Consider the following 14170-nt stretch of genomic DNA (forward strand, 5'->3'; position numbering starts at 1 on the left):
ATAATTCATATGAACAAGTGCACGGTTTCTGCAGTTTGACAAGGTTTTCATCATTCCCAAGGCAAGGAGTTTTTCCATCAGATCTTTTAAAACGTGACCTGATTAGAAAAACTCTGGTCCCGTCATGGCCCATATCAAACCTACAGGCCCCTTACTTTTTTCTGCCACACCACTCTGAGACCTGTGGCTGGTCTGAGCTGCATGTCATACCAGCTATGGGCTCAGACTGTCACAGACATTTGGGTGTCACAAAGACTGAGAGGCAGGTACCAGAGATGACTAGTGGTCCTATCCTCATGCTCGGAGGACAAGACCGACCCAGCAAGTCTGGTCTGCGGTCGCTGTGAGGACTTTTCTGTTAGTTACACAATGGGCCACGGGAAACTGGTTAATAAGTCCTCTGCTTGCAGATTGCCTGCCCCCCTTATCTCCTGGAATGTGGAAATGTGTTTCTCCGCTGCAGTGATCATTATTCTAGGCACTCGGCAGAAGCTAATCCCTTCGACCGACACTCAGAAAGAACGAGGGAGGCAGATCACTCCTCTCCCTCTGACTGCATGCGCATATGTCTGTATTTCAATACATAGGAGGGAGCATGATGTGGAATAGAGAAATACATCAAAAAAAAGAAAGCAGTCCAGAGAGACAACATAGAGGAATGGAAAGAAAACACTAAACCCCTCTAATATCCTTCTTAATGTTATTACTCACCATCACCACTAAGTTTGTTATAATGTGCTACAGAAGGCATGGCTTTATCACAGATGCCTGGGTAGTGGTTTTGACAGAGCAGGGAAAAACGAATCCTTATAGGTGTTATTTATTGATGAATTATGCTGATGCTAAGGTTATAAAATGCATGAGTGAACCACAACATTCCCAAGGTGCCACCAAAACATTCTCTCAGCATTTTTCTGTGGTTCTGTCTGTATTATTACAGCTGACTAACTGGAGTAGTACAAGGATATTAGCGTAGAGAACATCCTTATTGAAATGGCAACATTGTATAATGGCAGTGTATCAGTTGCCACTAATTACATGAGAGAATAATTACTTTCATGGATTATATTAACATTTAATACAGCTGCTGCTCATCATTTGAAGACTTTGATTGGCTTGCTGTCGCTATCATGCTGAGTTGATATTGGCCACGTCTCTCCATCCCTCATATTCTACAGTAGAGGGAGACACCCGATTCCCTTCATAGTGGACAACTTTTGAACAGGGCCCTGGTCAAAGGTAGTGCATTATAGAGGCAATAGGATGCCATTTCGGACGCATGCATGATGATGAAAACAAACGAAAACAGGTCATCCTTACTCTGTCTGCAGTGAAAATCTCACTTTTAAAAGTTAATATTCTGTTAACTCATATTCTGTTAACCCAAATAATGTTGTTGACTCATCCTATATTCATACAGTATTTGTGGCCAAAGCATACATGTTAGAAGAAAAAAAAAACACTTCAAAATCCCCATCTCAAACAAATTTGCTTGGATAATGACATCATTATGTGAGTTGTCCAGCAGCTATTTTCTTTTTTCCTCATTCTCCGTTGGGGAGAACAATCTTTTTCTAGACGAGGAGAGAAACGAGCTTACTGCACAAGTGCAAACCAGCTAGCAAGCCAAGCTATCCACAACTGTTTTTATCAAAATGACAAAGCCTATGCAACAACTGTCTTGCCAGTCACTTCTATTTGAAATTATGTGGTTTGTAAGATATGTGGTTTGTAAGAGGCTCTTTAGAAGCAGATAGCTAACATTAGCATGTTAACATGAGTTATCATGAGCTAGTTGGTGAGCCAACAAGAAAGCAAGTCAAAGCAGATCCTCCACACAACAACCATCTCGCCATTCTAATTTAAATACTGTGGTTTGTTGCTAAACATTTTATGTCAAGAGGAAACCTAGTTGGCTGTTGATGACTGATATAGGTAGAGGTAGTAGCTAGCTAGCTACTTCATGACGACCTAACTAGCTAAATAGGTAGCTAACAACGAAAATATCAGCAACATAGGACAAAAACAACTCACCCTTGTGAAATAATCAGCCTGCATTTGTTGCTGTAATAGTAAAGTGCCATAGTAGTTCCATTAATAATTTACAAATCCTGAATTCAATCCATTCAATCCCTCCAATTTGAGTTGGTGCAGCCGGAAATCTGCCCCTGTGCCCCCAGTTAATATCCAAGTGTTTGTGAGTGTCTTATTGAATGAGCCCAAACCACTCTGGTCTGTCGTAAAAGATCAAGATTGGGCATAAAGAAAAGCTGCTTTTTAACATAGTTCATTATATTGTTTGTGAATGGTATCTATTTAATTCATATTGTAATTAATTTGAAGTAATAATTCATAAAACATCTGGAACACTGGACATATATACAGTATATTATACTGTACTTTAAGGAATTCATTTGACACACCACATTTGGATGGAGAGAGATGATGAAGTGTCTTGATGGCTGGAGAGAAACTGGGCAACATTTAATTATGAGGCTGCGGGATTGCTGTGCCATGTCCTAATGTGGCTAGGAGACTGAATGACCCCTAATTAAGCCAAGAGAGGAGGATTAATCCTTCACATTCAAACACTATATTGTTCTCGTCACTGCGCTTGACAAGAATTGCAGACACTAGCAAGCAGCAATGAAGGAACGGGAGGAGGTTTCCCCTGAAGAAATTGGCCGTTTTGTTTTTAATGTCGAACCGTGCCCATGCTTTTTTTTGTGTGTTTTAAATTGCTTAAAAGAAATACTTTTGAAAATCATTAGAATAAATACTGTACAATATTTATTTTAATGAAGTGTAACACATCAAATCACCGGTGCAACCAACTATTAGGACATTTTACACTGAGTATATAAAACATTAAGAACACCTGCTCTTTTCATGACATAGATTGACCAGATGAATCCAGGTGAAAGCTATGATCCCTTATTGATGTTTCTTGTTAAATCCACTTCAATCCGTGCAGGTGAAGGGAAGGAGACAGGTTTATGAAGGATGTTTAAGCCTTGAGACAATTGAGACATGGATTTTATATGTGTACCATTCTTAGGGTGAATGGGCAAGACAAAAGATTTAAGTGCCTTTGAACTGGGTATAGTAGTAGGTCTTACGTGCACCGGTTTGTGTCAAGAACTGCAACGCTGCTGTATTTTTCACACTCAACAGTTTCCCGTGTGTATCAAGAATGATCCACTACCCAAACGACATCCAGCCCTGTGGAACGCATTCAACACCTTGAAGAGTTCATGCCCTGACAAATTGAGGCTGTTCTCAGAGATTGTTGCAAATATTTTGAAAATTAAATACAGAAATAAGAAATGTACATAAGTATTCACACCCCTGAGTCAATACATATTAGAATAATTTTTGGTAGTGATTGCAGCTGTGAGTATTTCTGGGTAAGTCTCTAAGAGCTTTGCTCACCTGGATTGTACAATATTTGCACATTATTCTCTTTAAAATTCTTCAAGCTCTGTCAAGTTGGTTGTTGATCATTGCTAGCAAGCCATTTTCATGTCTTGCCATAGATTGTCAAGCCTATTTAAGTCAAAACTGTAACTAGGCCACTCATGAACATTCAATGCCATCTTGGTAAGAAACTCCTGTGTATATTTGGCCTTGTGTTTATTTTATTGTCCTGCTGAAATATGAATTTGTCTCCCAGTGTCTGTTGGAAGGCATACTGAACCAAGTTTTCCTCTAGGATTTTAACTGTGCTTTGCTCTATTCCTTTCTTTTTATAAAAAAACTCCCTAGAAAATATGAAGAGTGGTAGTCAGTGGTGTTGTTTTGGACTTGTTCCAAACATAACACTTTGTATTCAGGACATAAACTACATTTCTTTGCCACATGTTTTGCAGATTTACTTGAGTGCAAACAGGATACATGTTTTGCAATATTTTTATTCTACAATGTTGTTGATATATTCTCAGTTTTCTCCAATCACAGCCATTAAGCTCCGTACTGTTTTAAAGTCACCATTGGCCTCATGATGAAATCCTTGAGTAGTTTCCTTACTCTCCGACAACTGAGTTAGGAAGACGCCTGTATCTTGTAATGACTGGGTCTATTGATACACCATCCAAAGTGTAATTAATAGCTTTACCATGTTCAAAGGGATATTAAAAAAATGTAATAGGTGCCCTTCTTAGCAAAGCATTGAAAAACCTCCCTGGTCTTTGTGGCTGAATCTGTGCTTGAAATTTACTGCTCGACTGAGGGACTTTACAGATAATTGTATGTGTGGGGTAAAGAGATGGGGTAGACATTCAAAAATCATGTTAATAAAGACTATTGCACTCAGAGTCAATGCAACTTATTATGTGATGTGTTAAGCACATTTTTACTCCTAAACTTTTTTAGGCTTGCCATAACAAAGGGGTTGAATATTTATTGACTCGACATTTCAGCTTAACATTTTTTATTCATTTGTAAACATTCCTTTAAACACTATTCCACTTTAACATTATGAGGTATTGTGTGTAGGCCAATGACACAAAATTGTATTCAGGTTGTAACACAATGAAAAGTGTGTGTGTGCTTATGCATATGTGCATGGTGGTGTGCTTGCGTCTGTGTGTGTCAATATGTGTGTGGGTTTTTTCACCTGCACTGCTGGTCAGTTCATCTGACTATTCTCTCATCATTGATTTAATTTACTATTTCAGCAATTTGAGTGCTTACTGTATAGTTGTTTAATGTTGGTGGGGCATATTATTTTGTTTTAATGTTACACCTAAATTACTATGATAAATATAATGGTTTCTCTTGGGAGTATTTTTAACATAGCTGAGATTTACTTGGATTCCTACACTTTGGACTTCAAAGTAAAATCAGTTATTTACACAGCCATGGTGGCATAGCAGGGAAATCAGAATGCTGTGAACCAAGAGGTTGCGAGTTCAAATCAAAGATGAGGACATAATAATGAATAATATGAATAATTACTGTATAAATAAAATAAAACAAAATGTTATCATGTATGTCAAATACTTGAAACAACTTCTTGACATTCCGGGGACATCCTTACGACAGATTTTTGTTTGCAGGGCATCACCTGTGAATCTTTATGTGATTTATCATCACATGTGAAGTGTTCCGAAGCCACATGGAAATTTCACATGTGGTTTTTCCGTAAGGGGTGTGCATAGAGTCAGTGCAAGACAGGGTCAATGCAGATAGTCCAGGTTACCATTTAATTAACTATTTAGCAGTCTTATGACTGTTTAGCAGTGTTCTGGCTTGGGGTACAAGCTGTCTCGGAGTTTGTACCCCAATACGCACACACGGACACACACACGTGGTAGTGGGATCCATATATGCACACATTGCAGAACTACTTCAGAATTTGAATGAGTGAGTGTGGAAGCCAGTCTGTCAAACTGTGTCCCTAATCCACTTGTGGTGTGTAGTATAATCCCCAGTGACACTTCTCTGGGGACCCATGCATTTGGGAAATTACAGGTCTGTGTAAGTGAGAGAGAGAGAAATACAAGTTAGGGGACTGGCCTTGTGCTGATATGTACAGTGAGACGGGCGGCTGCGTCTCAAATGACACCATTTTCTTCTATAGTGAACTATATAACAAATAGTGTGCTATTTGAGAAGCAGACAGGAAGACGCCCACAGGCCCAGGGGGAGGTTTGGATGTGTTCATGTCACCCAGGGAAAGCCACACGGTGCCCTGATGTTGTTACACTAGTTATTAGTAGTATGCTATTCTGGTGTATGACAATGCCCATTCTAAAAACAAGTCTTCAATTGCATTTCCACGCCCATACACCCCTACTCTCTCTACACCCCAAACAATGCTGAATTAAAACAACCCAAATTGTGTAAGTATTAGGCAGAACACATGTTGGGTTATTTTCACCCATCCAGTTGGGTCACATATAATCCTTCAAATTGGGTTGTTGATGCTGGGTTATTGAGCTATGAACCACCAGGTCAGATCAGAAGACTGTAGGCATGGCTTAGTAGGGGTGTGGCTTTCCGCTAGTTAGTTTTGGCCACCCGTGAGAGTAAATGTCATTCCAGTTAACCTGTTCCGTTCTATTGTTCACACGTTGGGTACTGATGTTGGACAATTAATAAAGTTTACATAAGAGTTTGAGCTCCCTAAGTGCCTATGCATTTTGCAATAGTTACCACTTAAATACGATTCAAATGTTGTAAAATGTATATAGGACTATGTTTTATTGTATTTATTTAACTAGCAAGTCAGTTAACAACAAATTCTTATTTACAATGATGACTTCCAAAAGGCCTCCTGCGGGGACAGGGACTGGGAATTAAAATAAATTGAATGAAAATATAGGACAAAACACGGCACAACAAGAGAAACAACGCAACACTACATAAAGAGAGACCAAAGACAACAACATAGCATGTTACTTACCCTACATTATGAATCTCATATGCATACGTATATACTGTACTCTATATCATCGACTGCATCCTTATGTAATACATGTATCACTAGCCACTTTAACTATGCCACTTTGTTTACATACTCATCTCATATGTATATACTGTACTCGATACCATCTACTGTATCTTGCCTATGCTGCTCTGTACCATCACTCATTCATATATCCTTATGTACATATTCTTTATCCCCTTACACTGTGTATAAGACAGTAGTTTAGGAATTGTTAGTTAGATTACTTGTTGGTTATTACTGCATTGTCGGAAATAGAAGCACAAGCATTTCGTTACAATCGCATTAACATCTGCTAACCATGTGTATGTGACAAATAAAATTTGATCTGATTTAGCATGGGAGAAACACATAACAGCACAAAAGGCAAGACGTCATGTCATGTAAAGCAATGTGCAAAACTATTGACTTTACATTTTATTTGCAGTGTACAAACTCAAAATGATGAACATGAATGACATTTACTCTCATGGTTAGCCAGAAATAACTAGCCGAAAGCTATGCCACCAATAGGCCACACCTTTGAACTGATATGGGTTCGTTGAACCATCAGTTGGGATTTTATTCAGGTTACTTTCAGGAGGCATGTATTTAAAGATGCACTATGCAGAAATCGCTCCGCCTTATTTCAGTTTATGTGACAAAACAAGCAAGTATAGTGAAGATAATCATTGTACCATCTAAACCGCTGTGAAATATATTTCCCATAAAATTAAATATATTGTATTGTCAGCTGTTTGAAGGTGGTGTACAAAACCAAATGTAAAAGTTGCAAAACTAAACACAAATAACCGGAAGAATAGAAATAGTGCACATAGAACAGATCTACCGCTTCTTAGACTTGCTTTCAATGAAGACTGGAGAATAAGAATGAGAATTACATATCTATGAGAAACATTTCTATGTGAATTTGGTTGGGTGGCCTAAAAAGTTACATATTACAGCCGTAAAGGTAATGAATAGTCCAAATATTTATTTTTCATGAACTTGCATGAAACCAGATCAAAGTATGAAGAACAAATGAGAAATAATGACTGGTGCTTCTGCATTGATAAACTTTCATCATAAAGTAACTGGTCCCCTCTGTATCAAACACTTGGATTAAGGAGGCAAGATTATTAAGGGATAGGGTGAGATCACCCTAACGCTCTCATTTCAATACACCAATGGTAACATGATGTTCTCTTACCTAATTTAAATAAGTACCACCTTGTAACCAACATCGGAGAAGGTGTGTTTGCAGAAAGGCGTGGTTTAAATAGCTAAATAGCTGCTCTACTGGTGCCAAAATGGTACTGTATGGTGTCAGAAAATATAATTAAAAGTTTACCCTATTCATCTATGGCAAAGATACAGTATATCTATATGTTTCAATAATGTCTGCAGTATATGTTTCCCCTTTTATCTGTGTCTGGTGTTAGCTAGTTAATAGCTCGCAGTTAGTTGTCAAGTCAACACATCCGTCAGTGCTGATCTGAACCACAACAACATCATCAACAACATGCCAAACGGGAGAACTATGAATTTGTTTGGGACATCATTGATGCAATTTCAATGTCGTTTGTGTATCACCAAATTGGTTCAAGATGATTGTACTGCAACACTGCATCTAAGTTGCTTGACATAGGCATTTTAAAGAGCAGTCAGTCAAGGTGAGCTCATGAATATAAACTCCCAGCCCACTCAGTCTGTCTTTTCAAACTTCCAGGTAGCTAGCGATGAAAAAACGAATTTTGAGCATTACTATCCAAAACAAAAATGATGGATAATAGTTTAGTCCGTCAAAAGTCTGTTTTACAAGGGAATTAGAATGACTGTTCGGGACCTTTAATTTGTAGAGCTAAATGCCAACCTCTAAGAAAAGGTACATAAATGTTTTATTCATACCGCTATAAATGGTTTGTGCTGTGACAGAATCAGGCAACTGTCTTATATTTAATGCTACAGTGGAAAAAAGTGAAGCAAGGGTTTTAGTTAAATTGCTTTTTTTGCGCCCATGCTTTGCAAAGGAGCTGAGCTGAGCGCTTGCTGGGTTCTGAATGCTCATTACACATTGAGTGGTAATTTAGAACAGAATAAAATACACTGTCACAGCTCGTGTCATTCACCGTTTGTAATACAGAAAAAAAAACAATCCTCCAAGAGTTGGTTTTTACAAAACTCTAAACCCAGTTACAGTTAGGTTATGTGCACTCACAAGTGTAAACCACTTCCCAGATCCCTGAAACACCACCTGCTTGTGTGTGTGTCATGCATCCATAGTTGTGTATTGATTTTTCTCAGCCTTTCAGTGCACCTGGGGTTGTAACGAATCTCTTCTTCGTCTGAGGAAGAGTAAGAAGGATCGGACCAATATGCAGTGTGGTAACTGTTCGTCATCATTTATTGACTGAACGCACAAAACAAAATGAAAGAAACAAAACAGTTCTGTAAGGTGACATACACTAAACAGAAAACAATCAACCACAACCAAAATGGGGAAAACAGGCTACCTAAGTATGATTCTCAATCAGAGACAACGATCGACAGCTGCCTCTGATTGAGAACTATACCAGGCCAAACACAGAAATACAACATAGAACAAAGAACATAGACTACCCAACCCCAACTCACGCCCTGACCAAACTAACACAAAGACATAAAAAATGAATTAAGGTCAGAAAGTGACAGGGGTTTTGCATTGGATGCATCTACAAACTGGGTCCTGTGTGGCTCAGTCGGTAGAGCATGGCGCTTGCAACGCCAAGCGTCGTGGGTTCGATTCCCACTGGGACCACCCATATGTAAAAGTAGTGGCCCCAGCCGACTTGTAAGTCGCTTTGGACAAAAGCGTCTGCTAAATGGGATTTATTATTACTATGAGACTCTCACCGACACGATGATGTTCTCTGTTTTGCTCTAGGACGCCCCACAATAATGTCTGAATGTTCCCTGAATGTACCAGTTGAAAAAATGAATGGAAGTACAGTATATATGGAGACTGTTTAGTGCCAAAAATAAGGGTTGCAATACATGTTAAAAAATGAAGATCTTTCATATATCCATCAGATATAGGACAGTTACTTCAGAACAAACTTCCTTCAGATTAAAAAAAAAATATATTAGTTAATTATTTTTTTAATATTCATGAAAAAATATTATACTTTAAGGGGTCTTAAAATTATAAATCAAATAGCTAAATGATCCTTGATATGACCTTAAACAATTCCGTATAACTTAGTTGAACCCCCCTGAACCCCTTGCTAAGACAGGACCGTAATGGTTGTTAAAGCACCTGTCACACCATTCACAAACTCTAGTAGGCTAATTCTGCTTCAAGTTCAGTGGACTACCTCTGCTCTCTTGTGTTGAGCGTGCGAGATCAAACGTGCCTATGCGTGGAGTCAATTAAAAAGCCTGTAGGCTACACGCATGGGTGGAGAACCAAATGTCTGATGTATTATAATAATTGATTATGCTTATGTTATATTAACAGAAGGGGAGGGGTTATAAAACCTCACCCTCCTTACATTATAAGACCCCACCCTCCTTACATTTATAGGGTCCTAGACTAGGTTCAGTATTGTTCCACAGTTGTTCTCTGGTCTCTTTGCCTCTTATAAAGAGACCCCTCTGAGAAATGTGTGACTGTGAAGACAGAACTCTGCAGGGAGTGTAAGAGATAAGAGATTAGTCAGACATTCCACGATAAATCAACTTGGACATTTACTGCTAAGTTTAGATAGCTATATAAACAAGAGTTTTAGTGTTAGTAGGCATGGTTTTGGTCTCATGAGTAAAAGATAATGACATAGGCAGTGACATCACTAGGGCTGGACTTTGGGATTGATAAAATAACATGCTATGTTCCTGGTGTCAACTTCTGTCTGCAATTGCAATAATAAATGTTTTGAATGATTTGATTAAAGTTATTGTCATTATGCTAATTTCACCAATGAGCCAATGATTGACAAGGAACAAGGAAACGAACGCCAACACACTACAATTCACATACCGCTCAAACAGATCCACAGAGGAATCAATCGCAATTGCGCTGCCCTATACATTTCCGACATTTAGCAGAAGTTAAGCCTTCAACACCATGCTCTTTACTAAGCTCGGGGCCCTGGGTCTGAACCCCTCCCTGTGCAACTGGGTCTTGGACTACCTGACGGGCCTACCCAAAGTGGTGAAGATAGGCAACAACACCTCCGCCACTCTGATCCTCGAAACCGGAGCCTCACAGGGGTGCATGCTCAGCCCACTCCTGTACTCCCTTTTCACTCATGACTGCATGGCCAAGCATTTCTCCAACTCAAGTTTACCTTCAATGACGAGACAGCCTACAGGGAGGAGGTGAGAGTCATGGCTGAGTGGTGCCAGGAATAACCTCTCCCTCAATGTCAACAAAACAAAGGAGCCGAAGTGGAGACGGTCAAAAGCGTCAAGTTCCCCATCGTGCGCAGGACTGACGACCTGAAACTGTCCCTTCATATAGACAGTGTGTTGAAAAAAGCGCAACAGCGCCTCTTCAACCTCAGGAGGCTGAAGAAATTTGGCTTGACCCCTAAGCCCCTTGTAAAATTCTACAGATGTACCATTGAGAGGATCCTGTCGGGCTGTACCACTGCCTGGTATGGAATTTGCACCGTCCACAACAGCAGGGCTCTACAGAGGGTTCTGTGGTCAGTCCAACACACCATCGGGTGTACACTTTCCTAAGAGGGATTACAATTACAATTAGCTGAGAAAAGGGCAGCACAGCTGGCCCTTAAATGTACACGGAGTGCTAACATTCATAATACACATGCCAATCTCTCATGGCTCAAAGTAGAGGAGAGATTGACTTCATCACTACTTGCTTTTGTAAGAAGTATTGACATGCTGAATGCACCGAGCTGTCTGTTTAAACTACTAGCACTCGGACACCCATGCATACCCCACAAGACATGCTACCAGAGGTCTCTTCACAATCCCAAAGCCCAGAACAGACTACATAGAGCCATGACTACATGGAACTCTATTCCACATCAAGTAACTGATGCAAGCAGCAAAATTAGATTTAAAATACAGATTAAAAAAACACCTTATGGAACAGTGGGGACTGGGAAGTCACACACTCAGGCACAGACAAATGCTTACATATACACATGATAAGACACGCACTCTACACACACGTACACATGGATTTCGAATTGTAGATACAGTGTATGTGGTAGTAGGCTGTGGCCTGAGGGCACACACTTAATGTGTTGTGAAAAGTGTTATGAAATGTAATGTCATGTAATATTTATCATTTTGTATAGCTGCCTTAATGCTGCTGGACCCCAGGAAGAGTGACAGCAGCTAATGGGGATCCTTAAAAAATAAAAAACTGCCTGCCCCTGTACATCTACAGCCCCCAGAGTCATAGGAAGGCCAAGAAGATCAATAAGAACCTCAACCATCCGAGCCACGGCCTGTTCACCCAGCTGGGACAGAGAGCTGGTACCGAGAGACAGATAAACAGCTTCTATATCCAGGCCATCAGACTGTTAAACAATCACCACTAGCCGGCCTCCACGCGGAACCCTGCCCTGAAATGCTTTCCCTACTTACTGTACATAGTCATTGAACATATTTCACTTGAATAATGTTTACATTATATGTATATACTGTATTCTAGTCATGGCACATCCTATATAACTGTACACACCTTTTCTATTAATATACCATCAATACTGTCTATACCCACCATTATTTATATTTACGCTACCATTCAAAAGTTTAGGGTTACTTAGAAATGTCCCTGTTTTTTAAAGAAAAGTTTTTTTGTCCATTAAAATAACATCAGATTGATCAGAAATAGAGTGTTGACGATGTTAATGTTGTCAATGACTAGTGTAGCTGGAAACGGCAGATTATTTTATGGAATATCTACATAGGCGTACAGAGGCCCATTATCAGCAACCATCACTCCTGTGTTCCAATGGCACGTTGTGTTAGCTAATCCATGTTTATCATTTGAAAAGGCTAATTGATAATTAGAAAACCCTATTACGATACAATAGTCATTTACAACATTAACAATGTCTACACTGTATTTCTGTAGTTTGATGTTATTTTAATGGATAACAAATGTGATTTTCTTTAAAAAATAAAGATATTTCAAAGTGACCCCAATCTTCTGAACGGCAAATACATTGAAACTCAGTTTTCCACAAGTCCTGACATTTAATCCTAGTAAAAATTATGTGTCTTAGGTCAGATAGGATCACCACTTTATTTTAAGAATGTGAAATGTCAGAATAATAGTAGAGAGAATGATTTATTTCAGCTTTTGTTTCTTTCATCACATTCCCAGTGGGTCAGAAGTTTACATAGACTCATTTAGTATTTGGTAGCATTGCCTTTAAATTCTTTAACTTGGGTCAAATGTTTCGGGTAGCCTTCCACAAGCTTCCCACAATAAGTTGGGTGAATTTTGGCCCATTCCTCCTGACAGAGCTGGTGTAACTGAGTCAGGTCTGTAGGCCTCCTTGCTCGCACATGCTTTTTCAGTTCTGCCCACAAATTCTCTATAGGATTGAGGTCGAGGCTTTGTGATGGTCACTCCAATACATTTGAAAAATGAACCACCCCAAGCAAACTTTTACATTTGTGGCAAAGTGGCCAACAAAGTCAATGTATTGGAGTGATCTAGAAGAAAAGGAAACGCACACCTATTTAGGCGAGGTGCTGGCTAGCGGAGTAGAAAACTTGAAAATAAAAGAGAGCCGCACACTCTAGGAGCTCAGATGCAAAAATTTAATTTACCAACGTTTCGACAGCCAAGCTGTCTTCATCATTGATACCCTGATGAAGACAGCTTGGCTGTCGAAACGTTGGTACTAAATTTTTGCTTGGGGTTATTGCCTAGATGACAGCTTGGTACACTGTTGGCCATCTCTCAACCAGCTTCACCTGGAACGCTTTTCTAACAGTATTGAAGGAGTTCCTACATATGCTGAGCACTCATTGGCTCAAACCATCTCAATTAGGTTGAGATCGGGTGATGATGAAGGCCAGGTCATCTGATGCAGCACTCCATCACCCTCCTTCTTGTTCAAATAGCTCTTACACAGCCTGGAGGTGTTGGGTCATTGTCATGTTGAAAAACAAATGACAGTCCCCCTAAGCATAGACCAGATTTGATGGCGTATCGCTGCAGAATACTGTGGTAGCCATGCTGGTTAAGTGTGCCTTGCATTCTAAAAAATTACAGACATTGTCACCAGCAAACCACCCCCACACCTTCTCCTCCATGCTTCACGGTGGGAACAACACATGCAGAGATAATCCGTTCACTTACTCTGCGTCTCACAAAGACACTGTGGTTGGAACCAAAAATCTCACATTTGGACTCATCAGACCAAATGACAGATTTCCACAGGTCTAATGTCCATTGCTCGTGTTTCTTGACCCAAGCAAGTCTCTTCTTATTATTGGTGTCCTTTAGTAGTGGTTTATTTGCAGCAATTAGACCATGAGGCGTGATTCATGCAGTCTCCTCAGAATAGTTGATATTGAGATGTGTCTGCTACTTGGACTCTGTGAAGCATTTATTTGGGCTGCAGCTTTTGAGGCTGGTAACTCTAATGAACATTTCTACTGCAGAAGAGGTAACTCTGGGTCTTCCTTTTCTGTGGCAGTCCTCATGAGAGCCTGTTTCATCATAGAGCTTGATGGTTTTTGAGACTGCACTTGAAGATTTTCCGGATTGAG

At 39.7% G+C, this 14170-nt stretch overlaps 1 protein-coding gene and 1 non-coding gene across 2 annotated transcripts in view; both read left to right on the plus strand.

Annotated features, from left to right (window-relative positions):
- The window catches only part of LOC135523160 (cadherin-18-like), a 217440-nt gene that overhangs the window by 49533 nt on the left and 153737 nt on the right, over window positions 1-14170 (plus strand). The window lies entirely within an intron of this gene.
- trnaa-ugc (transfer RNA alanine (anticodon UGC)) lies at window positions 9149-9224 on the plus strand. Its single transcript has one exon. It is a non-coding gene; the product is annotated as a tRNA-Ala (tRNA).

The sequence above is a fragment of the Oncorhynchus masou genome, chromosome 30 (assembly GCF_036934945.1).
Source record: "Oncorhynchus masou masou isolate Uvic2021 chromosome 30, UVic_Omas_1.1, whole genome shotgun sequence".
Classification (NCBI taxonomy): domain Eukaryota; kingdom Metazoa; phylum Chordata; class Actinopteri; order Salmoniformes; family Salmonidae; genus Oncorhynchus; species Oncorhynchus masou.